Source organism: Bison bison, unplaced genomic scaffold (assembly GCF_000754665.1).
Source record: "Bison bison bison isolate TAMUID 2011002044 unplaced genomic scaffold, Bison_UMD1.0 scf7180017864080, whole genome shotgun sequence".
Classification (NCBI taxonomy): Eukaryota; Metazoa; Chordata; class Mammalia; order Artiodactyla; family Bovidae; genus Bison; species Bison bison.
In genome coordinates, this window is record NW_011494652.1 from 2807059 (window position 1) to 2833475 (window position 26417).

Here is a 26417-nt window from a genome sequence, read left to right on the forward strand (position 1 = left end):
TTTCTCTACTGAATGGTCCTGGTGACCAAAGGCGGACTCAAGGGCTGCTGAAATGCCCTTCATCTCTCCTTTGTGTGTCCGCCTGGCCCCCAGAAAAAGCCCTGACTGCTTCCTGCTCAGGTTAATAATTTTTGACCAGACATCTCAACAGACTTAAAAAAGCGAGCCTTTAGATATGCTAATGGTGACTCCGCTGGCATTTAAATACTTCATTACTGCCTGCAAGAACTGAGTCTCCCTTTGTTCAATTTTTCATATAAACGGCACATTTCCTATTCCTCCTCCTCACTCCCCTCCCCCATCAGTTTTTCCTCAGTGACCCAGGCTGACCTGAGCAGGGTGCCGGAGGGAGAAAGCCCCCGAGCCATCACTTCCTGGAAGTGGGGTGACTCGTGGGGCTCAGGTTCACGCTGTTCTTTTTTTTTTCAATGAAACTTTTACTTTATATCATACCAGTTGGTCTCTGGAAGCAAAACTACACTTCCTGCCAATCTTCTTCTCTTTCTAAAATCGTTATTGGCATGTAGTTGCTTTACAGAGCTGTGCTGGTTTCCACTGCACAGCAAGGTGAACCAGCTCTGCTCTTGCTGTCCAGTTGCCCAGTCTGTCTGGCTCTTTGCGAGCCCATGGACTGCAGCACGCCAGGCCTCCCTGTCCCTCACCATCTCCCGAAGTTTGCCCAAGTTCGTGTCCATTGCATCGGTGAAGCCACGCAGGCATCTCATCCTCTGATGCCCTCTTCTCCTCCTGCCCTCAATCTTTCCCAGCATCAGGGACTTTTCCAATGAGTCAGCTGTTCACATCAGGTGACCAAAATACTGGCGCTTCAGCATCAGTCTTTCCAATGAGTATTTAGGGTTGATTTCCTTTAAGATAGACTGATTTAATCTCCTTGCTGTCCAAGCGGCTCTCAGGAGCCTTCTCCAGTGCCACAGTTCGAAAGCATCAGTTCTTTCACGTGCTGCCTTCTTTATGGTCCAGCTCTCACAACTGTACCTGACGCTGGGAAGACCGTAGCCTTGACTAGACAGACCTTGGTCGACAGAGCGATGTCTCAGCTTTTCAACACACTGTCCAGGTTTGTCATAGCTTTCCTGCCAAGAAACAATCCCCTTCTGATTTCAGGGCTGCAGTCACCATCCGCAGTGATTTTAGAGCCAAGAAGAGGAAATCTGTCACTGCTTCCACATTTCCCCCTTCCATCTGCATGAAGTGATGGGGCCAGATGCCATGATCTTAGTTTTTTAATATTTAGTTTTAAGGTGGTTCTTTCACTGTCTTCCTTCACCCTCATCAAGAGATTCTTTAGCTCCTCTTTGATTTCTGCCATTAAAGTGGTATCACCTGAATATCTGAGGGTGTTGAGGTTTCTCCCATCTGTCTTGATTCCAGCTTGTAACTCATGCTGGCATTTTTCATGATGTGCTCAGCGTATAAGTTAAACAAACAGGGTGACAGCAGGCAGCCATGTCGTGCTCCTTTCTCAACCCTGAACCGATCAGTTGTTCCATACAGAGCCCTAATTGTTACTTCTTGACCTGCATACAGGTTTCTCAGGAGACAGGTAAAATGGTCAGCTACGCGTATACATATATCCCCTTTTTGGGATTTCTTTCCCACTGAGGTCATCATAGAGTAGACTTCTCTGTCCTGTACAGCAGGTTCTCGTTAGTCATCTCTTTTATATACAATGTCTATAGTATATATATGTCAGCCCCAATCTCCCATTCTGTTCTTCATCCCACCCAATTCATGTTCTTTTTTGGCAGCCCCAAAATATCTCACTTTAGAAAAATCTTCTTATCACGTGATCTGTGGATCAGAAGTGTCCTCAGATGGAGACGATGTGACAGACAGAGGCCAGGGGAGGGGGAGGCAGAGAGCCAAGTGGGGGAAAGCAGGAAAGAGAGGGGAGGGAGGAGGACTTGGCTTTGTCTGGGTTGTCACGTGACAGGACTTGGCAGGAAGATGCCTCACTGGTCTTAGCTTCTTACGGTTTGAGAACAAGTGACTCTTCCTAAGATGCAGAAGACGAGGAGGACTTAAAAGGGCAAAGTGAAGAGCTTGCCTTGAACCCATGAGACAAAATGTAAAAGGTCATGGCAATGTGTGGGTGTCTCTATCGACCAGTCAAACCATGCATCCCAGAGGGGCGGGAGACAGGTGGCCAAAGAACCAACACAGCAACATAGCCTGTTCTTCAGAATTCCCAAGGAATGATAGATTACTTGGGAACCAAGGAAATGGGCAACATGTAACATGGTTATAGTCGTGAGCTTTATCTCCTAAGTACTCATAAGAAGAACAGCAAACAAACATTGACTAAACATTTGTTGGATGCCCAACACTCTCCTAGGGCTTCCCTGGGCTCAGCGGTAAAGAATGTGCCTGCAATTCAGGCGATACCGGTTCAACCTCTGTGTCTCCAAGGGTCAGGAAGATCCCTTGGGGGAGGAGACGGCAACCCACTGCATTATTCTTGCCGGGAAAATCTCATGGACAGAGGAGGCTGGCAGGCTACAGTCTGTGGGGTTGCAAAGAGTCGGACACGCCTGGGTGACTCAGTGCAGATCTTCCACATGTTAGGTACTTCAGTCTGCTCCACAGGACTTCAAAGTCGTGAGTGAGGCACAGCAGGGTTAAAGAACTTGCCTGAAGTTTCGTGGGACAGCAGTGGACCTGTGATAAACACGCAAATCAATGAGAAATATTAATGATGTCAGAGTTCCCTGCTGCTGCTAAGTCACTTCAGTCGTGTTTGACTCTGTGAGACCCCACAGACGGCAGCCCACAAGGCCCCCCCCTGTCCCTGGGATTCTCCAGGCAAGAACACTGGAGTGGGTTGCCATTTCCTTCTCCAATGCGTGAAAGTGAAAAGTGAAAGTGAAGTTGCCGAGTCTCATCCGACTCTTAGCAACTCCATGGACCGCAGCCCACCAGGCTCCTCCGTCCATGGGATTTTCCAGGCAAGAGTGCTGGAGTGGCGTGCCATTGCCTTCTCCCAGAGTTCCCTAATAATGCCCAAAGTGAGCACCTAATAACAGACGGTGCAGGTGATGGAGCTGGCGACTGGCCCTTACAATGGCCCTGCGCCTCTCTCAGCTGTGCCACTTCTTGCCTGAAAGCGATGAGCCAGGGGGGAAATCAAACCCCCCGCAGGGGAGGGAGGTGAATCTAGAACCCGCGTCTGTAGCCCTGCGTCCCGGAATCAGCCAGGTGGCTCCTGTAGGCGCCCCTAGATCCACAGCCTGGTGTCACTCTACCTGCTGTAGCAAAGGCCCTCAGTGTGATGGCGGGTGGGATCTCATGGTTCTAGAATCCAAGGACTGGGCAGAAGACCTAGCCCCCGCCCAACACAGGGTCAGCCCTTTCTTTTTTTCAATAAGGCAGGTGTTGATTTCTGTTTGCAGTCTCATACAATCATGATTCCAGAGTGGCGGGAAAAGTGGCCTCACGAACCCACGTCCAGAGAGTGGACACTGAGGCTCAGAGAGGCACTGTGACATGCCCAAGGTCCCTGGACTAGTGAGGGGCAGGCCTGGGATCTTTGGCTTCAACTTGAGGGGTGCATCCATTCTACCCATCTGGGCTGCAGAGAAGCAGGTTCGGCCTCCTGGGTGAGTGAGTCAGGCCCTCAGGGCTCTGTGCGCAGAAGGACCCGCACTTGATTCCATGGTGCACCTGGCCCCAAGAGTGATGGATCTGATCCAGGGAAGGACCACAGTGACCAGGGCCCCAGACCCGGCTCTGCGCCCGGCTTTCCCCGCTGTCTGCCTGTTGCCTTGGTCTCACCACCTGCAAGATGCAAGGAACAGGGTGAGGTCGAGATTTCCTCGCAGCGCGTATTTCGGGTGCCCCAGTCCCTTGTGGTGCATTGAGACGAAGGATCATCAGAAAAGTGAGCTTGTGAAATGGTGCAAACTCTTTTCTCAGAAAAACCCAGGGCAGTTTTGCATATTCAGGCATCTTTGTAGCTTTGCCACAGAAAAAGCTATCTTAAAAAAGAGCAGAGGTGGCGGTGTGGGTTGGGTGAGGGGAGGTAACTGTGTTTTCTAAACATGTTAGATCGCCCAAGCCTTTAAAAAAAGTGGAGTTTGCACAGAAGGGTCTTTGGAAAATACTGGATCAGCACACTTCTCAGCTCCCTTCCAGTAGGCACCGCCTGTGTGCTGCCTTCATTTTATCTTCCTGGGCAGAGGTCATGCCACACAGGGAAACGCAGAGGCCAACCTACCAGGCACACATCAGCGGTGGAGGAACCGGCAGCCCGGGGTGAGTTTCCCCTGATCCACCTCCCACGCTGCCCGTGGTTGTCGTTGTTCAGCCGCCCAGTCGTGTCTGACTCTTTTCGACCCCACGGACGGCAGCACGCCAGGCCTCCCTGTCCCTCACCATCTCCCGGAGTTTGCCCAAGTTCATGTTCTTTGCATCGGTGATGCCATCCAGCCGTCTCATCCTCTGACACCCTCTTCTCCTTCTGCCCTCAGTCTTTCCCAGCATCAGGGACTTTTCCAATGAGTCGTCTGTTCGCATCAGGTGACCAAAAATACTGGAGCTTCAGCATCAGTCCTTCCAGTGAATATTCAGGGTTGCTCTCCTTAAAGATGGACTGGTTTGACCTCCTTGCTGTGCAAGGGACTTTCAGGAGTCTTCTCCAGCACTGCCTGGTACCCTGGCCCCAAATAGTGCACCTGAGCAAGTTCGCTTTGTTAGGAGCTGACACGCCGACGCCCCATCCCGCTTGCTTTGGGGTGTGTGTGGATTCCTCAGCCACGTTTGGGGTCGTTTCTCAGAGGCCCCTCAGAAACCGGAAGCTGCCCGGCGTGGGTGGCACTGAGACAGGGGCAGCGTGACTCTCAGGCCTGCTGGGTCTTTGAGAGAGGGTGGTTCCGGGGACGGAGCTCTTACCTGGTTCCCCACCTTAGGATGGGAGGCAAGCATCGTCCCCTCTGCCGCCTTCCTGAACTGATGGTGCCTCCGGGAACGTGTAAATTTGACTCTTGACTTTCTTTGGATTGAAAGAGGGTTTGTGAGACCCCCGGAGTACTGCTGGGCATCGTTTCACAGGCTCGTTGACCATTTGTGCATCTTCTTGGACAAACGTCTCTCCAGACCCTTTGACAGTTTGAAAATAAGGCTGTTTCTATTATGGAGTTGTGTGAAGTCTTTATGTGCTCCAGAGAGGAGTCCCTTCTCAGAGATATGATTTGCAAATATCTCAGCTGGTAAAGAATCTGCCTGCAATGCTGGATACCTGGGTTCAATCCCTGGGTTGGAGAGATCCCTGGGAGGAGGGAAAGGCTACCCACTTCAGGATTCTGGCCTGCAGAAGTCCATGGACTGTATAGTCCATGGGGTCACAAAGAGTTGGACACGACGGAGCGACTTTCACTTCTCCCACCTTGTGGGTTGTCTTTTCACTTTCTTGAAGGACAGACATTTTCATTTTGATGTTGTCGTTGCTGTTCAGTCGCTAACTTGTGTCCAACTCTTTGCGACCCCATGGACTGCAGCACCCCAGGCTCCGATGTCCATCACTCTCTCCCGGAGTTTGCTCAGATTCATGTTCATTAAGTCAGTGATACTGTCCAATCATCTCATCCTCTGCCACCATGCCCCCTTCTCTTTTTGTCTTCAATCTTTCCCAGCATCGGGGTCTTTTCCAGTGAGTCGGCTCTTCACACCGGGTGACCAAAGGATTGGAGCTTCGGTTTCAGCATCAGTCATTCCAGTGAATCTTCAGGATTGATTTCCTTTAGGATTGACTGGTTTGATTTCCTTGTGGTCCCAGGGACTCTCAGGAGTCTTCTCCAACACCACAATTCAAAAGCATTAATTCTTCGGTGTTCAGCCTTCTTTATGGTCCAAATCTCACATCTGTACATGACTACTGAAAAAACCATAGCTTTTACTATACAGACCTTTGTTGGCAAAATGATGTTTCTGCTTTTTAATATGCTAAGTTGGTCATAGCTTTCCTTGCAAGGAGCTAGAGTCTTTTAATTTCATGGCTGCAGTCACCACCTGCAGTGATTTTGGAGCCCAGAAAATAAAGTCTGTCACTGCTCTCATCTTGATGACTGCTTCATTTCATTTTGGTGCTTCCCTGGTGGCTCAGCTGGTAAAGAATCCGGACGCAGTGTAGGAGACCTGGGTTTGATCCCTGGGTTGGGAAGATATGCTGGAGAAGGGATAGGCTACCCACTCCAGTATTCTTGGGCGTCCCTGGTGGTTCACACAGTAAATAATCCAGCTGCAATGTAGGAGACCTGAGTTCAATCCCTGGGTTGGGAAGATCCCCTGGAGGAGGGAACGGCAACCCACTCCGTATTCTGGCCTGGAGAATCCCATGGACAGAGGAGCCTGGCAGACTAGTCCATGGGGTTGCAAAGAGTCGGACACAACTTCAGCGACTTTCACCTTTCATTTTCATGATGTCCAGTTTAACTATTTTTTCTCTTGTTGCTTGTAGTTCTCAGGAAGGTTTTATTGAAGACTATTCCACAGGTACGGAGAAGGCAATGGCACCCTACTCCAGTACTCTTGCCTGGAAAATCCCATGGATGGAGGAGCCTGGTAGGCTGCAGTCCATGGGGTCGCTAAGAGTCGGACACGACTGAGCGACTTCACTTTCACTTTTCACTTTCATGCGTTGGAGAAGGAAATGGCAACCCGCTCCAATGTTCTTGCCTGGAGAATCCCAGGGACTGGGGAGCCTGGTGGGCTGCCGTCTATGGGGTCGCACAGAGTCGGACACGACTGAAGCGACTTAGTAGCAGCAGCAGCATTCCACAGGTAAACACAGGAAGAAGCCATTGGCTTCATGGAGGACATTGCGGGCTCTCTGTCTGGTGCCCCGGCTGTGAGCTCAGAGCCCCGCCTCCCAGCCCCTTCTGAGGCCCCCTCCACCTGTGACCTGGCCCCCTCAACCCCATCCTCTGCCTGATCTTTGTCTCTGCATATCTGGCTCCCTCTGTGGCAGGGGATTCTCTTCCTTCTTTTTTGTTTTTTTTGAAGAAACTCATTCATTCATCTACGTATTTTCTAAGAGACGCCCGGCACTATTTTAGTCCCTGGGAATCCAGTGGCAAAACCAAAATGAAAGAAACCAGGACCCCTCAGCCTGCTGGAGCACCCTCTCCAGAGGCAGAGGATGGTTGGAGGTTCCTGCGTTTGGAAGAGCCTCCCCTTGATACTGACCGGGGCTCTTGGCCTCCTTAATTAATAAAAATTGATCAGAGGCCAGACAAGAAATTCAGGCAAGGCTTTGTTGGGGCCCCCGCTGACATGCAACAGTTTCCCTCGCTCTCTCCCTGAAGTGGGGTGAGCTGGTTGCTTATACGGGGTGAGGGTAGGGGCATGTCCAGAGGTCGGGCTGCCCGCCCCTTTGGTGGTGCTGCGTGCGGGGCTCGTGCACAGCACCCTGCTTTTGCTTCCAACCCCTGCTTTGGCTCCTGGCTCTTCGGAAGTGGCAGCTGGGTTTCTTTTCTCTTTTTGTACCTTGTTGCCTGTAATTTGCCCCAAAGGCTCCTACACACGGTTATTTTTGGTCCCTTGCAGTTTCCTTGTATTTTGTCGCTGGAAGAGAACTTCGTCCAGGTGGAAACCCTGCAGCACAGGGGGCCAGGTCCTGGCCGGTCCCATCCTGATACCCCTCCCCTCCCCCACCCCATCCAGCCCGGTTGATGCCACTGCCACGCTGAGCACGTGTACAAGCAGCAATTTTTATTTACTTTTATGTCTTTCATTAGTGATCTTCCCTATTAGATCATATCTTTCTTGAGGAGAAGGACCACTCGGCCATCCGGGAGTCCCAGAGCCAAGTTCCTGGCAAGACAAGGATGGCTCTTGCTTGCTGTCTTTCTGCCAGGTTGGCACCGAGCTCCTGGCACCAAGCTCCATCCACTTCTGGTTCCTCATGGATCTGGTCAACGGAATGCACACTTTTTTTCCCGAGGCTCATTGATCAGGTCCTGGGCCCCTATGCTGGTGCGCTCCTGGAGAAATTCTATTTGCTCTAAGATGGAAACAAGCATTATTTTAAAAATAAAACAAAGTGTAAGATAAGGATAAATATGTTTGAAAAAACCCTCCAACGAACAAAGGTTCAAACTACATTTTTGAGTTGGATGGCCAGATAACGAAATTCGCATCATTTCTGTGAAAAGTCATTCATCTTTGAAACATTCAGCTTATTCACAGTACTTCAGATGGCTGAATAAAACAGATATCCAGCCTCTGATTGTACCTGTTTTAATAACAGAGTCAGAAGGAGCGTAAACCATTTCAAGGAAAGAGGTGTTTGTGAGCCACGCCTGTCAAAATGTTCTGGTGGGGATTCGTGGGATCTGGGAGGCCTCACTGCCGATGGGCTGGTGATGCCAGCTGGAAGCAGGGATCCAAGTGCACAACCAAGCCCTCTACTGATTTTTCAAGAAAATTCCTTAACAGACGACGGGAAAGTTGTTCCTTCTCTCCCTTGAGCAGGTGTGGGATGATGGCCCTAGGACAGCCCTGGGAGCCTGCAGACTAGGGGAGAAGAGGACTTCCTGGGCTGATGGGTGGACGTGGAGATCAGCTTTCAGAGCACGCACTGTGACTGCAGGGTTTAGATAACACATGGTCATCTGGGCAGCTTGGGGCTCTCTTCCTAGAACTGGCTGAGCTGGTGTTGGCTCCTTGCATGGCTGCCTTCAAGCCTGGCAAACCAATGAAAACTGGGTACGCCCACCCCAGGGACCTCCAGATGGAGGACGAGGGGGACGCACAGGTGAATTCTCTCAAGGTCGTGGGCGCCTCCAGAAAGGGCAGGTGGTCCCCAAGTGGTGCTTGTCTGAATCTGTCAGAGCGAGGGCTGTTAGATTCCTTCAGAGCATGGGCATCTCAGCCTCAGAGAAAGCTCCCAGGTCCAGAACCTGTTAACTCAGACTCAGGCAGGGCCAGGAATGAGCTCAGCATGTTGCTTTAAAATTCTAGGGTCTCCCACAGGAGATTAATAGTCAACATATACAAAGAGCTCATAGAACTCAACATCAAAAGCACAAACAGCCTGATTAAAATACGGGCAGAAGAACTGAATAGATGGTGTTCCAGAGAGGACACGCAGATGGCCCCCAAGCGTATGAAAAGATGCTCACCATTGCTAATCATTAGGGAAAGGGAAATTAAAGTCACGTTCTCACACCTGTCGCAACGGCCATCATCAAAAGGAACACAAATAACAAATGTTGGTGAGAATGTAGAGAAAAGGGAATCTTTTACACTGTTGGTGGGAGTGTAAATTGGTGCAGCCAAGGTGGAAAAGAGTATGGGGGTTTCTCAGAAGACTAAAAACAGAACTACCGTATGACTGAGCAGCTCCACACTTGGGCATAGATGTATCAGGGAAAAAAACCATAAACCCCAATTTGAAAAGATGCATGCACCCTGTCCATAGCAGCACTATATTTACGATAGCCAAGACATGGATTGTAATTCTAATTGCGGCAACCTAAGTGTTCACCAACAGGCGAATGGATAAAGACGGTGCAGTGCATCTGTCCGGTGGAACACTACTCAGTCATTAAAAAGAATGAAATAATGCCATTTGGAGCAGACATGATGAAGTAAGGCTTATGCAGCAGAGCGAGAGGATCTGCTTTCTCGGAGCCTCACGCACCCCGAGGGCTGGGTGACTGGACATTGGTGCTGCCTGGCATCCGCGGGCTTGAGGCCGTGCCCACGGAGTGGGTGTGCTGGAGTTTTCTCTGGAGTCGCCGGTGTAATCAGGCCTCCGGGATGCGTGTCAAGTCCCTCTCGAGGCCCCTGTGCTCATCTTACGGTGTTTGGCGTGTCCGTGGCCAGGCAGCAGCTGGAGTAACTAGAGACCAGCGCAAATCTCTCTCCCAGATGGGGATGGGCTGCAGACAGGTGGGGGCACTGGCTGGAGGTGGGAAATCAGGGTCAAGGGTAGGGATCCAGGGGATAGTGTGGACCTGGGGATGAATTTGGTGGGGGGCTGTCTCACCCCTCTGGCTCCTTCAAAGAGGGCTGCAGAGCACAGAGGCTCCAGGGTGCTGGGGAAGCCCTGGCAGGGGGGCAGGGACCAGGTTCTGGGCACCACCCCCCACCTCTTGCTCCTCTCCTAAAACTGGGCTCTGACCCGCCCTGACTGCTGCTGCTGCTGAAACTGACATGAGAGAGCACGTGATGGTCTGGCCACTCTGCTGGCCCGGCACGCTGCCCTCACTCCACGTGGATGGCCAGGCGCTGGTCTAGATCGGGACTCACCCCACACCTGTCACCCGTGGCGGGGAGTCGCCCCGGCCCTGTGCCTGTCTCCTCCGTGACAGAACCTGCGGGCTTGAATGCCCCATAGAGCGCGTGTCTTGTGGGACCCTGCATGGGCCTCGGAGGACCGTGGACTGTCGTCTCCAGTTTCCCAGGGGCCGAGAGGGCAAGGCCAGCGTCTGGAGGAGGGGACTGGCGGTGGGGGAGGCTGGGCGCGGGGCAGACCTTTGAGGGGCCAGTAGTTGTGGCCCAGGGGCTCCGTTGCTCCGCAGCACGTGGAATCTTTCCGAAAAAGAGATTGAACCCATGCTCCCTGCGTTGGCAGACAGACTCCCAACCACCAGGAAGTCCTCAGAGGAGGTTTTTAAGAAGAAAGCACAAGCTCTCCCAATGCCATTATCCACCTGACAGTTTTGTTTTCACCTCTGAGCTCCTGTCCGTTCCCCCCTCCAGTTCTGGGCTCTGCTCGGTGTCACAGGCAGGGGCTTCCAGGAGGAATAAGATGCCATTCCTGTTGGGTCTTGACCCTGGGAGGGGGGCACACAGATGGAGAGATCGTAGTGGGCTCCTCCAGGGGCCAGGCTGCACACGAGTTGGTCCAATCTGGAGGTTCAAGATGTCCTGGAAGAAAAGACACTTGTGCTCAGGCTTCAGAAGCAGTCGGAGCTTGCCTGGTGAGAGAGATGGAAACACATTTGGGAAGGGAATGGCATGAACAAACCGCAGAGACAACACTGGAGTCTGGGCATCGTATACTCCTTGGAGTATATGAGACAAGCCGGGCAGGATGAGACAGCGTGAGATGCCCCCTCTGAGGGGCAACCCCAGGGCAGTTCCTCTCTCTGTTTGCCACATGAGAATTCCGCCCAGTGTTGGCTGATCTTTATATTTTTAAGAGAAACTAGAAACCTGGACATCCATGTGAAATCTCTGGACTTTTAAATGTTACCCAACAATTAGAATCAAAAATAAAATGTAGACCAACCAGAACGTGTCTTCAGGTGAAACTTACAGTCTGGGCAATTTTGCCTCCTAGATCTTTGCATTTAGAATTGTAATTATAGTACACATGCAATTTCTCCCCACTTACCATGTCATGAATATTTTCCATGTTTATGTAATCTTTTAAAAGCCATTTACAATGATTACATAATGTTCTGAGCATGCCACGATTTGCTTTACGTTTTCCTCCTGTTAGAAATCAAGGTTTCGGGGAGGAGTTTCAGATCCGTTCCCACCCTGGTGTATCTCCGCGTTTCCCGCAGGTGGGGAGCGCAGAGGAGGAGCCATGGAGAACTTTACCTGCCCTCTCCCGAGAGCCTCGGGGATCCTGAGCAAGAAGGGGCTTAAGAATCATTTGTGCTCATTCTTTCTCTTTATCAGGCCTTGTCTAAGGTCCCAAGGCAGATGCATAATGATCCTTTTATGGTGAAAACAACCAAATTTCACTAAAACACATTAAGGAAAAGTTAAAGGATCATTATTTTTTTTGTACTGGAACTAAATTGAATCTATAGACAATTTTGGGGAGGGCCAACAACTTTATGATTTTGGGTCTTTTATCCAAAATGTGCTGCATGTAGACACATTTTGGTTGCATTTACTCACAGGTTGTTGAAGTATATGTATATATTTTTGTTTGTTTTTATTGATATTATAAGTCACTTGTAAAACTTGTGTTTTATAACAAATTGTTGCTGCTTTGCTAGAAATGCAGCTGAGATTTGTGTATTGGTTTTGTATACACATACCTCATTTAGCTCTCTTATTCCCAATATTTTTGGGTTTCTATGGAGACAATATTTCCATCCACAACTAATAACAATTTTCTCTCTACCTTTCTTCCCTTATATTTCTTTTTCATGTCTTATTGTGTAGGTTAGGACCTCGAGTTTGATGTTATGCAGAAGTGTATGCTTAATCTTAAAAGGAGCTCTTTCAGCATTTCTCCATTAAATATGATGATTTCTGTAGATGCTTTTGATAGATGCTCTTTATCATATCAAAGAAGTTCTCTTCTACTCCTTTTTGTTTTTGCTAAGATTTTTTAAAACGATGATTTGTTGTTGTTCACTCACTAAGTCACGTCCAACTCTTTTTGACTCCATGGCCTGTAGCATGCTAGGCTTCCCTGTCCTTCACTATATCCTGGAGTTTGCTAAAATTCATGTCCATTGAGTCGGTGAAGCTATCTAACCTTCTCATCCTCTGCTGCCCCCTTCTCCTTTTGCCTGCAATCTTTCCCAGCATCAGAGTCTTTTCCAGTGAGTCAGCTCTTCACACCAGGTGGCCAATGTATTAAAACTTCAGCTTCAACAGCAGTCCCTCCAACAGATATTCAGGGTTGATTTTCTTTAGGATTGACTGGTTTGAAGTCCTTGAAGTCCAGGGAACTCTTAAGAATCTTTTCTAGCATCACAATTTGAAAGCATAAGTTCCTTGATGCTCAGCCTTCTTTATGGTCCAACTCTCACATCTGTACCTGACTATTGGAAAAACCATAGCTTTGATGATATGGATCTTTGTCCAGAAAAACATTCCAGAAAACCATGATTGGATACTGAATTTTATTGACGGCCTACTTTTGCATTTATTAGGACAATTTGTTTTTCTCTTTTGATCTGTTATCATGGTAAATTACATTACTAGGTTGTCAGAACCAATCTTGTATCATTGAGACAAAGCCAATTTAAATGTGACTTATTATTAAATATTTAGGACTCTAAATTTCCTTTTAAGTATTGTATATGCTATGCCTAGCTTATTCGTATAATGAAATGCCATATGTAAGTGGCTTGAATAGAAATGTATTTCTCACAGTCTTGGAGGTCAGAAAATTTGGTTCCTGGTGGGCGTTTCCTTCCAGATTGCAGGCAGCAGCTTTCTTGGCAGGCCCTCACGTGATGGAGGTCCAGAAAGACCTCTGGACTCCTCCTCTTCTTACAGGGCACAAAGCCCACGTGGGTGCCACCCTCACTACCTCAGCTAAAATTCCTGATTACCTCCCAGAGGCCCACCTCTAATCACATTGGAGGTTGGGGCTTCAGCACATACATTCGAGAGAGACACAAACATTTAGTCAGGCTGCATCTGATAATTTGTGATACAGAATCTTTATTTTTTTTAAAAAATCACTCATTTCTAAGTATTTTAAAATTTTCATTATGAAAAAATTTTTTCAAAATTAAAAAAAACGGAAAATGAAGAAAAAATTTTTTTCCCTTGAATTCTTTAGATGCATGTTTTCTAATTTGCAAACATATTTTTGTTTCCTGATTGTCTTTTGCTACTGATTTCCAATGTAAGTTCATGTAGATCATAGAATGTGGTCTGTAGGCCCCAGACTAGGTGAGGTCAGTATTATGGTCTACTACATAATTAACTTTTGTAAAAGTCCAATGTGTATTTATAAAGTATGTACATTTTTCTGTTGTCAAGTATGACAGCTTATAAAATCCATTAGATAAACCTTTTAATTTACTCTTCAATATTTCTATAGTCAACTGATTTTTGTCTTCTTGATTTACTAGTATCTGAGAGACAGATAGTAAAATCCCTCAGTTTTTGGTAGATGTATTGATTTCTTCTTAAAATCCTGTTTTGTCTTGTATTTTGAAGCTCTGTTACTAGGTGTATGAAATTTTAGAATCATTATTTACTCTTGTGAATTAAACTTTTATCCTTATTATCTCTGTAATGCTTTTTGCTTTAAAGTCTATTATGTTTGATATTAATATTGCTACATCATCTTTTTGGGGAGAGTATATATAGCCTGGTATATATTTCCATTTCTTTATTTTCATTCTTCCCATGTCCTTACACTAGGGAGGATCTTTCTCAAATGGTTTAATTAATATCTTTGTCTTCCTCCCAAATAAGGCAAGGATCTCAACTCACTTTCATTTTAATCACATCCTCCCATTCATGTGCTATTAGCATGCAGTATTTTAGTTTTATTTAGTCCCCTTCCCACTGTTAGATGTTGTTATTCTTGTTTCATGTAGTCATGTAGGTATGTGACAGTTGGACCATAAAGAAGACTGAATGCCGAAGAACTGATGCTTTGAACTGTGGTGCTGGAGAAGACTCTTGAGAGTTGCTTGGACTGCAAGGAGATCAGACCAGTCAATCCTAAAGGAAATCAGTCCTGAATATTCATTGGAAGGACTGATGCAGAAGTTGAAACGCCAATCCTTTGGCCACCTGATACGAAGAGCCAAGTCATTGGAAAAGACCCTGATGCTGGGAAAGACTGAAGGCAAGAGGAGAAGGGGGAGACAGAGATTGAGGTAGTTGGATGGCATCAGCTATTTGATGGACATGAACGTGGGCAAACTCTGGGAGATAGTGAGGGACAGGGAGGCCTGGTGTGCCGCTGTTCATGGGGTTGCAAAGAGTCAGAGACAATTTGGTGACTGAACAACAACAATAACAATTCTTTCAACTTTATTCTTTTGTTTTCAAACTTAATGTTTTTGTTGTTCCATTACCTTTCAATATAAATATTAGAACCAATTTATCTATATCTGCAAAAGTCAACAGGATTTTGTTTGGCATTGCATTAAATCATAGATCAATTTGGAAGAATTGACATATCTGCTATGTGGACTTCCAGTTCATGAGCCTGTCATTTCTCTCTATTTATTTCAATTTTTCATAATTTCTTTCATCCCCATTTCACAGCTTTCAGCATATAGATGCAGTATATTTTGTTAGGTTTAAACCCAAGTAACTTTTTAGAGGGATTCCTAAGTGGCTCAGTGCATTAAAAAAAAAAAAATCTGACTGCTAATGGCCAGAGATGTAGAAGACATGGGTTCAATCCTTGGATCAGGAAGATCCCCTGGAGGAGGAAATGGCAACCCATTCCAGTATTTTTGCCCGGGAAATCCCACGGACGGAGGAACCTGGTGGTCTACAGTCCACAGGGTTGCAAAGAGGCAAACACGACTGAACGACGAAGCATGCATGCATGCACAACTTTTTAGGAGTTATTGCAAGTCACATGGTTTAAGCATTTTTAGTGTTCATTTGTGTACTGATACTATATAGAAACATGATTGATTTTTGTGGAGTGGCTTTGTATCTTACGGCCTCGCTGAGCACATTTAACAGCTTCTGGAATTTGTTATTGCTGTCTTTATAGGTTTCTTGGGATTTCCCATGTAGATAGTCATGTTGTTTGAGAATGGGGACAGTTTTAATTTTTTCCTTTTCAATCTGTGGCCTCATTTCTTTTTCTTGCCTATTGTATTGGCTAAGATTTCTCCTGTGGTGTTGAATAGAAATGGTGAGAATAGATGTCTTTGCCTTGTTCACTCCTTTGAGGGAGAATTTGGTTTGTTTCTCTCAATTGCATAGACTTCGCTTTTCCCACTGTCCTTTCTCAGGGTGGCTTGCTTTCGATTTGGGCTGATGAGAATGACCCCAGGTACTCGAGCCTGGGCAGACCCACTACAAAGCCGGTACAACGTTCGGAGAGAAGAATGTGTGGATAAGGGAAATAATCATCCAACAGGAAGTCTTCTCATGTGCCTTTTCAGACTCTCTCCATCACTTCCCCTCATCCTCCCTGGTCATACTCAAACTCTAGGCATTAGCCTGTGGGATTCAGCTGTCTTGATAGCTCCCCAGGGGTACTCAAAATCCATGCCACAGTTTGTAGGATTTTGGGAAAACCCTGATGATGGGGGAAATTTTTATTTTTTTTAATTAAAAAATTATTTATTACTATTTTTTGGCTCTGCTGCATCTTGGTTGCTGCGAGGGGCCTTCTCTAGTTGCAGTGACCAGGGGCTCCTCTCTAGCTGTGGCGACTTCTCACTGTGGTGGCTTCTCTTGTTGCAGAACACGGGCTCTAGGCTCACAGGCTTCAGTCGCTGCAGCACATGGATGCAGGAGTTGCAGCTCCTGGGCTCTAGAGCACACGCTCAGTAGTTGCGGCACACGGGCTTTGTTGCTCCATGCCACGTGGGATCGTCCCAGACCAGGGATCGAACCCACATCTTCTGCATTGGCAGCCGGATTCTTTACCACTGAGCCACCTGGGCACACTGAGGGAAAGTTTAAATTTAGGAGACATTCAAGTAATAAGAATCAACCATTTTAAAGTGAATAATTCAACGACCCTCGTACACCCACAACGCTGGGTGACCTCCGCTGTCTTCATCAGCCTCGCAGGAAACCAGCCCCCTCTGAGTAGCTGCTCCTGAAGCTCTCCCACCCCCACCATTGTAGACTTTGAAGAGTGGGAGACAAGAGATGGGGAGTCGCTTCAAGCTGTGCATCCTGTCCAGACGTGTGTGTTTCTGCATCAGGCGCCCCTTCCCTGGGCATCTTGCCTGGCTTCACGCTCTTTCCCCCTCGCTCCCGCCACCCTAACTTGTACCTCCTTCATCAGGGGTCAGTAGCAGAGTCCTCCCTCCAGCTCTGCTTTCTAGAGGAGGGCTTCTCAGACTTTACCGTGCAGAGGAGCCTCGCAGGGATCTTATCTCAAAGATTCTGGTTCAGTGGGTCCAGCGCTCCTAACAAGGCTCCAGGTGATGCGGGTGTAGGACCTGCCACGAGAACCCTGGTAGATGAACCCAGGATGCAGTCCCCAAAGAAGAGTGCTTGGGGTGGTCTCTAGCGATGCTGAGCAGTGGAGAGGATGCTACTGCATAGAGGACAATATTGGGGTCTGCATTTCCTGGGGCTGCTGTAATAAGGTTCCATGAAGCTGGATGCTTTATACAACAGAAAAGTGTTATTTTGCAGGTCTGGAGACCAGAAGCCCAAAATTAAGATGTCAGTGAGATTACTTCCTGCTGGAAGCTCTTGCCTCTCTCCGGGTTCTGCCCCCGATCGTTGATGTTCCTTGGTTTGTAGCTGCATGCCTCCAATCTCTGCCTCTGTCTTCACGTGGCTTTCCCTTCATGTGTCTCCAAATTTCCTTCTCCTTACAAGAACACCAGACATTGCACTGGGGACCCCTGCTAATTCAGTAAGACTACATCTTAACTTGATGTCCTTGGCGAAGACCCTATTTCCTAATGAGGTCCCATTCACAGGTCCTGGGGGTAAGGGATTCAATGTCAATTTTTTAAGGGATGTAATTCAATCCCCTTCTTGGACCCGAGGTTATGCTGCCGATCTAGAGGGGAGCCAGGATGCAGACACATGGCTGTGGTCTTTTGCATCCCGCTGCTGCTGCTGCTGCTCTGGGGGGAAGCAGGAGCCTCAGGAGACGAGATGGAAACCCCCCTCAAACTGAACATGTGGAGGCGGAGACTGGGCACTCCGAGACAATCAGTTGATTCTGCAACCTGGGTTGCAGCAAAGCATTTTATATTGTGGAAGCTGTCATTCCCAGGGACACCCCACGGAGCTAGCTGTGCATTTTATTCCATCTCTGGAGGTAGATAGAGATAGAGAGAAAGCATCGTATCAGAACTAACTTAAAAATGCAAACCTCGGGTCTTCCCTGGTGATCAGTGGTTAAGAATCCACCTCCCAGTGCAGGCGACATGGGTTCAGTCCCTGGTCTGCGAGGATCCCACAAGCCACGGAGCAAGTAAGCACCCCAACTACTGAGCCTACGCACCCAGAGCCCGTGCTCTGCAACAGGAGAAGCCACTGCAGCAAGAAGCCTGCTCACCCCCAACGAAGGGTAGCCCCTGCTGGCCGCAACTACAGAAAGCCCACATGCAGCAATGAATACCCAGTGCAGTCAAAACTAAGTCCATAAATTAAAAAAAAAGAGCAAACCTCTGTCAACTAGTTGACATCTCTCCATACAAACACTGATATTCAGGTAAGAATATTTTCAACCATATAGCAGCTTGACAAAATAAGAAATCAACTTTCTCTCACATAACAATGAGAATCCTAGCAGCTACCATTTACATAGCAATTACTCTACACTGAGTACTCCAAGTGCTCTGTGTAGATTACCCAATTTAATTCTCACAACAGCCTATGCATATATATTGCTATTATTATTACTACTTCTCCATGTTTAGACTAAGGATACTGAGAGTAAGTTTTGGGGCCAAGTTCACAGGGCTGGTAGGTGGTAGCTGTCAGGTTTGGAGGAGACAGTCTAGCTGTGGTGAGTGCCCTAGTGCCACGGGGAAGGTCAGGGGCAAGACCTCCTGGAGCCAAGGCTGCAGGCATCCTCCCTGAGGCCATCGTGGCTCCTTTGCCTTCTTCCTCAGGGTCCTTGTGAATAGCTCCCCAACTCCATCATCCCGTGTGCTTCTTGGGTTGAGGAATGGAATGTGTTCTTGAAAGCCCCTTTTTGAAATCTCCACATAGTGCAGATTCTCCTTATGGAGAATTGCATCACACAATTTCCTCCCCACCACCCCGCTACCACCAGGTACAAGGAGATGGAAAGTCCCTCTGCCCCTAGAGGTCCAGGGATCCTCTTGAGAGGAGGAGAGAAAAGGGGAATCACAGGCAGGACACTAGTAATATCTTTCTCTCTCCATCAGGATACAGTGGGTGATGCTGTTGTAATAAGCAAGTCCAAGATGCGCGTGGTCCCTGGCTGTGCCCATATGCATCCTGGAATGTAGGGTCCTCTGCTCCTCAGCTCTGCTGTCTCTGCTCCTGAAACCAACTAATGGACCAGCCCCCGTGATGAAGCACACACTGGCTCTTAAAGCCGTCTCCTGGGATTTCCAGGGGTCACTTCTCTCTGGTTCCTTTGGTGGAAGCAGGTCATATGGCCATGCCTTACTTCAAGTGGTGGGGAAGGTCAGTGCCACCACGTGCTGGCAGCAAAGATAGCGGAAGTCACAGGGTTGCGTTCATGGCCAGGGCCCCACCAGAGGGCTGGATTGGAGCTCGCTTCCAATGCACTGATATGGTGCCTGCACTTCCAGGCTGGATTATCATGAGAATGAAACAAGATAAGACCTCTCACGTGGCTCAGCGGTAAAGAAGCCACCTGCCAAGCAGGAGATGCACATTCAATCCTTGGCTCAGGAAGATTCTCTGGAGAAGGAAATGGCAACCCACTCCACTTCTTTTGCCTAAAATAATCCCATGGACAGAGGAGGCTGGCGGGCTGCAGTCCACGGGGTTGCAGGTGTTGGACACAACTTAGTAACAACAACTACAGCAATGAAGAGGAAATTCCCTGAAACCCACACTGGAACTCCTGGCCCCTGGCTTGTCTAGGAAGGTGCCCGTGGCTGCCACCTGTCCTTCGTCCTCCTTCAGCTCCTGCCGTGCCCCTCACTTGGCCCCCCTTGCAGGTCCCTAAGGAATCCAGGCACATTTCTGATTCAAGCTGTTGGTACTGGGGACCCCGGAGTGGCCCTCTGCCTGGAGCAGTCTTCCACCTGATGGTCACATGGCTACCCCTATGCATGGTCACCTCCTGAGAGAGGCCTTTCTGAGCTGCCGTGTGGACCATGGCAACCCCATCATGCTGGAGCCCTCCCCCACTTCATCACAGCCCCCATCTCATCGGGACTTTCTATTAGATGTTTGTTTATTTTTAAACCCATCTGCCTCGAAATCAGAGACCTGAACATTGGTGGCTCCTAGAACATTCTTGTACTGGTTTGAATGGTGCTTGTCCCTGAATGCGTGTCCCTCCCAGAGCCTCAGAAGTTGACCGACCCATTTGGAAATAGCGTGGGTGCAGATGTAATGAGTGAAGAAGAGGTGAAAGTGGAGGAGGGTGGGTCCTAAATTTAAATATGACTTATGTCCCTATAAGGAAAGAAGCATTTGGTCTCAAAAACACAGGGAAGAAGCAGTGTGACTGTGGAGGCATAGATCTGGGGAGACGCTGCCACGAGTCAGTTAACACCGAAGATCACTAGCAATACCAGAAGCTAAGAGGCAAAGAAGGATCTTCTCCTATGGCCTTCAGAGAGAGAGAGAGTGGCCCTGCCAATGCCTTGATTTTGATCCTTCTGGCTTCCAGAACTGTGAGAGAATACATCTGTTGCTTTAAGTCATCCAGTTAGGGAAACTAATACATTTCTCAGTAAATACTGTTGGATGGATGGATGAGTGTGTGGATGGATGGGTAAATGGGAGGGTGGATGGGTGGGTAGATGGATAGATGGCTGGCTGGGTGGGTTGGTGGGTGGATGGCAAATGGACACATACCACATCATACAGTGGTTTGTAATGACCCATTGACTTGGAGCCCCCTGCTGTGTGCTGCTCAGGGACACTGGGCATGTCCTTTTGCCCAGGTGTCTCTGGCACATGATCAGCCATGACACATCTGCTGAGCCAATGCCTGTGGGGATCCAGACAAACAGTGCTGGTGACCAGGAAGCTCAAATAAAAGATCTGCCTTATAAAACATGGCAGAAATCGCACCCTGAGCCCAGAGGCGTGGTGGGAAAGGAGCGTGGGAACCCATTCTGTTCTGTTCTGACCGTCCCTGGGCTGCCTGCAGGCAGCAGGAAGAGAGGAGCCCCCAGGGAGGGAGATTGTGAGCAAAGGCTAGGCACAGCGGCCTCAGGCCAATGCCAAGGCCGTGTGAGAGCGGCCTCTGCCCCAGAAATTGGACCAGGGCAGCACTTTCTCTCCGGGGTGCAGGTATTGGCAGGGAGTTTCCTGGAAACCATTGTAATATTTCAGACTGGGCCCTCGAGGCCTTCTTGGAACCCTTCCGACAGCCGGTGGCAGCCTCCCCGACACGAGAGTACCATTGGTCCTGATGGTTTTACTTTTTGGTTTGGGGGTCTTTTTTTTTTGTCGTTAATCAAAAGTCTCTTGACTTGAAATTTAATCATCCGAAATCGTTTTTTCAAAGTCCCTTAGAAATGAGCACCCCGGTAGATACGGCTGAGGAGAAGGCAATGGCACTCCAGTACTCTTGCCTGGAAAATCCCATGGACGGAGGAGCCTGGTGGGCTGCAGTCCATGGGGTCGCTGAGGGTTGGACACGACTAAGCGACTTCACTTTCACTTTTCACTTTCATGCATTGGAGAAGGAAATGGCAACCCACTCCAGTGTTCTTGCCTGGAGAATCCCAGGGACGGGGGAGCCTGGTGGGCTGCCATCCACGGGGTCACACAGAGTCGGTGACTTAGCAGCAGCAGCAGCAAATACGGCTGATGTTTTTGAACTGGAAATCAAGAAATCTATCCCGGAGGAAGCAGTGAGCTGGGATGCTTGAGGGGGAAAAAAAGTTCCCCTCCCTCCCCAGGTGAACTTGGTACCTAGATGTTCAAGGGGAGAGCACAGCGGGCCTGTGGGTTTGCAGTTCATGGCCTGCAGTCGCTCACCCTGAGCCCTGCCCTTTCAGAAAGGATGGGCCACACCCAGGGTTGGGATTAGTCAAACATCTTTTCAAATGTTTTGGGTTCAGCAAAACCCCAGAGCTATTTGCCAAGTTATTTTTCGTTTAATTATGAAACCTGGGTGTCCTCCAAGGGAAATTTAATCCTCATGTTTCTGATTCATCTCTGCTTAATTCATCCACAGGCTTTATGAGCACTGGCTGGTGTCTGAGCCACCTTCGGAATCTCCTAAAAGGCTTTCCTCGCCACCTCGCCTCCCCGCCACCGCTCGCCCCCTTGTAAACAGGAAGTTGAAATTTGCCAACACTAAATGAACCTGAACACCACAGGGACAGAGCCCGGCTTGAAATCCAGGACCCTGGAATTTCAAGAGGGTTCTTGGGGGTCCAAACATCCCCTACCCTGCTCTTGTGAGCAGTTTCAGCAGCAGAGTGACCACGGGAAGGAAAAAATGCATGATGTTAGGAGACCCGCGTCTGTGCTCTGGAGAGAGCACTCAGGGGCCAGGAGGTGCTGGGGTCCTGGGGTCTCGGTGGCAGGCAGGACCAGTTTTAGGCCAGAGGCCACGGTGATGGGTCTGGCAGCTTTGCCTCATTTCAGGCCTTGTTCTTGGGGCTTGGATCTGAGCTGAGATACATGGGAAAAGACGCCCAGGCCCTCTCCATCTGCCCCTACACTCACTCCTCACCCAGGATCCAGAGACCAGGCCTCCCTTCCCACCTCTAGACCCCCTTCTTTCTCCCTCCAGGGTGACGATTGACTATGGGTCCACTCACCTACCAGACCCCGGGAAGATCCCACTTCCTCCAGGAAGCCTTTCCAACCTCTGGAACCCCTGTGACCTTCTGCTCTCCTGGTTGCTCCTATTTGGTCCCCAGATGATGCTCTCAGCATATTGCCAACGTGGCACGGTGGCCAGTGGACCAGGCGACCAGAAATTAAGATCCTCGCTGGGTCCCCAACTCCCTGGATGCCTTGTCTCTCTGGGCCTTGGTTTCCTAACCTGTAAAGCTGAGATGGGGGACTTCCCTGGTGGTCCAGTGGCTAAGACTCTGCACTCCTAGTGCCGGGGGCCCAGGTTCCATCCCTGGTCGGGGAACCAGATCCCACATGCAGCAACTAGAGATCACATATGTGACAACTGGGACCTGTTCAGCCGAATGCATACATACAGACAGTTGCTCAGTCGTGTCTGACTCTTTGCCACCCTGTGAACTATAACTCACCAGGCTCCTCTGTCTGTAGGATTTCCCAGGCAAGAATACTGGAGTGGGTTGCCACTTCCTTCTCCAAGGGATCTTCCTGGACCAGGGATTGAACTGGCACCTCCTGCATTGGCAGTCAGATTCTTTACCATGTACCGCCTGGGAAGCTCACATACAGACATACGTAAATATTAAAAAGAAAAAAACAAACCCAAACAAGGCGGGAGGCCTTGGAGGACGTGATCAGTCGGTGAATCTGAAAGAGAGATGTTCTGGTCCAAGTTGAGGGCCTCGACAAAGCTCCCTTTCCTGTCCGGGATGACATGGTGCTATGACTCACTTGTCAGCAAACCAAGGCCCTGAGTTCTGCTGTAGGAGGTGGTCCGGCCCCTAGATGGACCCTCAGCCCATCGGTTGCTGCGCTGGAACAAGGCACTGGTGGAGGACGTGTGATGTTGCCGCAAGACATGGCTAGTCCCCGAGATTTCAGCCGAGGCTGGGGTGTGACCAGGGGCCAGGGTTTGGTGAGGAGGGTCTCCTCCCTCCGACCGAGACGCTTCGCTGGTCTGGCTGGTTCCATCTGGCACTGAAGACGGTGGCGGCAGAGGACAGGCTTTGAAGGCTCTGCTGTCCCGAAGGTGAGGAGTGCCAGCAGTGCTGCCAGTGCAGACGGAGGGCACAGGCAGTGCGTGTGCGCGTGTGTGCACGTGTGCATGTAAACATGTGCCAGTGCAGACGGAGGGCACAGGCAGTGCGTGTGTGTGCGTGTGCACGTGCGCGTGTACACATGTGCCAGTGCAGACGCAAGGGCACAGGCAGTGCGTGCGTGTGCGTGTGTGCACGTGTGCGTGTACACATGTGGCAGTGCAGACGGAGGGGCACAGGCAGTGCGTGTGTGTGCGTGTGTGTGCATGTGTGCACGTGTGCGTGTACACATGTGGCAGTGCAGACGGAGGGGCACAGGCAGTGCGTGTGTGCGTGTGTGCACGTGTGCATGTACACATGTGGCAGTGCAGACAGAGGGGCACAGGCAGTGCGTGTGTGTGTATGTGTGTGCATGCGTGCACGTGTGCGTGTACACATGTGGCAGTGCAGACGGAGGGGCACAGGCAGTGCGTGTGTGTGTGTGTGCACGTGTGCGTGTACACATGTGGCAGTGCAGACGCAAGGGCACAGGCAGTGCGTGTGTGTGCATGTGCGTGTACACATGTGCCAGTGCAGACGGAAGGGCACAGGCAGTACGTGTGTGTGCACGTGTGCGTGTACACATGTGGCAGTGCAGACGCAAGGGCACAGGCAGTGCGTGTGTGTGCGTGTGTGCACGTGTGTGTGTACACATGTGGCAGTGCAGACGCAAAGGCACAGGCAGTGCGTATGTGTGTGTGCACGTGTGTGTGTACACATGTGGTTTGGGAGAAGGTGGAGGGGAGAAGGGTAGGTGGGGGAGGCCCCCAAGATGTTCCCCAGTATCTGCAGTGCATGGCTTCATAGGAGCGGTAGTTTTCCTACTTGGAGGCCAGATGGGTTTGCCTGAGGAGCTGGAGCTGGGTTGTCCTGAGCAGAGTCTACGGGAACGGAGAAAGCCTGCCCTGCACCCAGCAGTCACTTGGGCTGGTGCTCTCTGCCCCCAGGGGATTCCCATGGAGCTGCACAAGCCCAGGGTTGGGAGGCGAGGCCGCCAGGCCTCCCTGCCAGCCCGTGCCTGGGCTCTGGCGCAAGGCTGGGGTGGCTGCCTGGAGCTTTCCTTTCAGGGCGAGCTGCTGTATTCCCAGAAGGGGAGCTGGGTCCTTGGAGGGAGGGAGAGAGCTGGCCGCCAGCACCCAGAAAGAGGCATCTCTTTCCTGTCTGTTCTGTGTTATTGGTTGCTGGAGGCTGGGTTGGGTGGAGGTCAGGGGTACGCTGGTTTTCAATCCCTTCTCTGAGATTCTGGTCAGGCGATGCTCCAGAGAGGGGTCTTCAGTCTTGGAAGGGAGGTGTCTAGAGCTCTGAGAGTGAAGGATGGCCCTCTGCAGACACACAGGGCCCCTGGGGGGGAGGTGGGCACAGAACCTTGCTGCCCAGCTTCAGCATGCTGCCCAGGGTGGCTCCAGGCTTTGGGGGTCCCTCACATGTCAGCCCCCCACTTTCTCCCAGGCAGGGCCTTGCAATCAGAATCCTGTTCGCTGGCCAGGAGCTCTCACGTGGCACTCAGCAGTACTCTGGCCTTGCAGAACCTTCAGTAGGGTCTTCCATTTATTTAGTCAATCTTACTTTCCTACTGGATTTTGGGGGTGCTTCCCCAGGTGGTGCGGTGGTAAAGAATCCACCTGCCAATGCAGAAGACCTGGGTTCCATCCGTGGGTCGGGAAGATCCCCAGGAGGAGGAAATGGCAACTCCACTCCAGTATTCTTGCCTAGAGAATCCCACGGACAGAGGAGTCCATGGGGTCACAAAGAGTCAGGCATGACTGAGTGACTGAGCACGCAGGCATGCGAGTTTAAGTTTTTAAATGGTTGGTGTATTTCTGTGGTTACGAAATCTAAAAGTAAGCCCCACAGTGAAGCCCCGCCCCCACCTGCACCCTGTCTGACCAGGGCCGTGTGCACTTCCCGGCAGACGCCCCTCGGCCCCTCCATCCTTCCCAGCAGCTGCAGATCAGTCCCCACGGGCACCTTGCCTGGTCCACGCCACATGCAGCTCGCCGGGGGCCCTAGAGTCTTCGACTCGGATGTGGCCTGCAGCAGGTTCCGATGGCGCCTCAAGGCTGGGGATGGGTACGGACCCATAGGCAGCAGGTGCCCGGGCCAGGTGAAGTCAGGCCCTGCCTCTACATCTGAGGTGGGTCCAGGGCCTCCCTCCCTGGACATGTCCCATCTGGGGCTTCTGTCTGCTGGCCCTGGGTTGCCTGTGAGTCAGAAATTCTGATGCCTGAGGACTTCCTGCTTGAGCCCGTACCTTCCCAGCTCTGCCTCTTTTCACTGAGTCTCTTTGCAGATTGTTTCATCCCGCTGAGAAGGGGCCAAGTGCGTTCTGCAGGGTCTTCATCAGCTACCTGTCTCTTCTGCTGGTTCTGACCCCCAGGAAGAAAAGGAGCTGCTGCACAGTCTGGAGGACCACACAGCACCTCTCACACTCCACCCCACCCCTGGCAACCACCATCCTACCCTCTGCTTCTATGTTCCAACTTTCTTTGCTGTCATTCAGTCTCTAAGTCGTGTCTGACTGTTTGCGACCCCATGGACTACAGCACGCCAGGCTCCTCTGTCCTCTGTCCTCTGTCCTCTACTATCTCCCAGAATTTGTTCAAACTCATGTCCATTGAGTTGGTGATGCCATCCAACCATCTCATCCTCTGTTGTCCCCTTCTCCTCCTGCCCTCCATCTTTCCCAGCATCAGGGTCTTTTCCAAGACTCTTGAAAGTCCCTTGGACTGCAAGGAGATCCAACCAGTCCATCCTAAAGGAGATCAGTCCTGGGTATTCATTGGAAGGACTGATGTTGAAGCTGAAACTCCAATATTTTGGCCACCTGATGAGAAGAGCTGACTCATTGGAAAAGACCCTGATGCTGGGAAAGATTGAGGGCAGGAGGAGAAGGGGACGACAGAGATGAGATGGTTGGATGGCATCACCAACTCAATGGACATGAGTTTGGGTAAACTCTGGGAGTTGGTGATGGACAGGGAGGCCTGGCGTGCTGCAGTC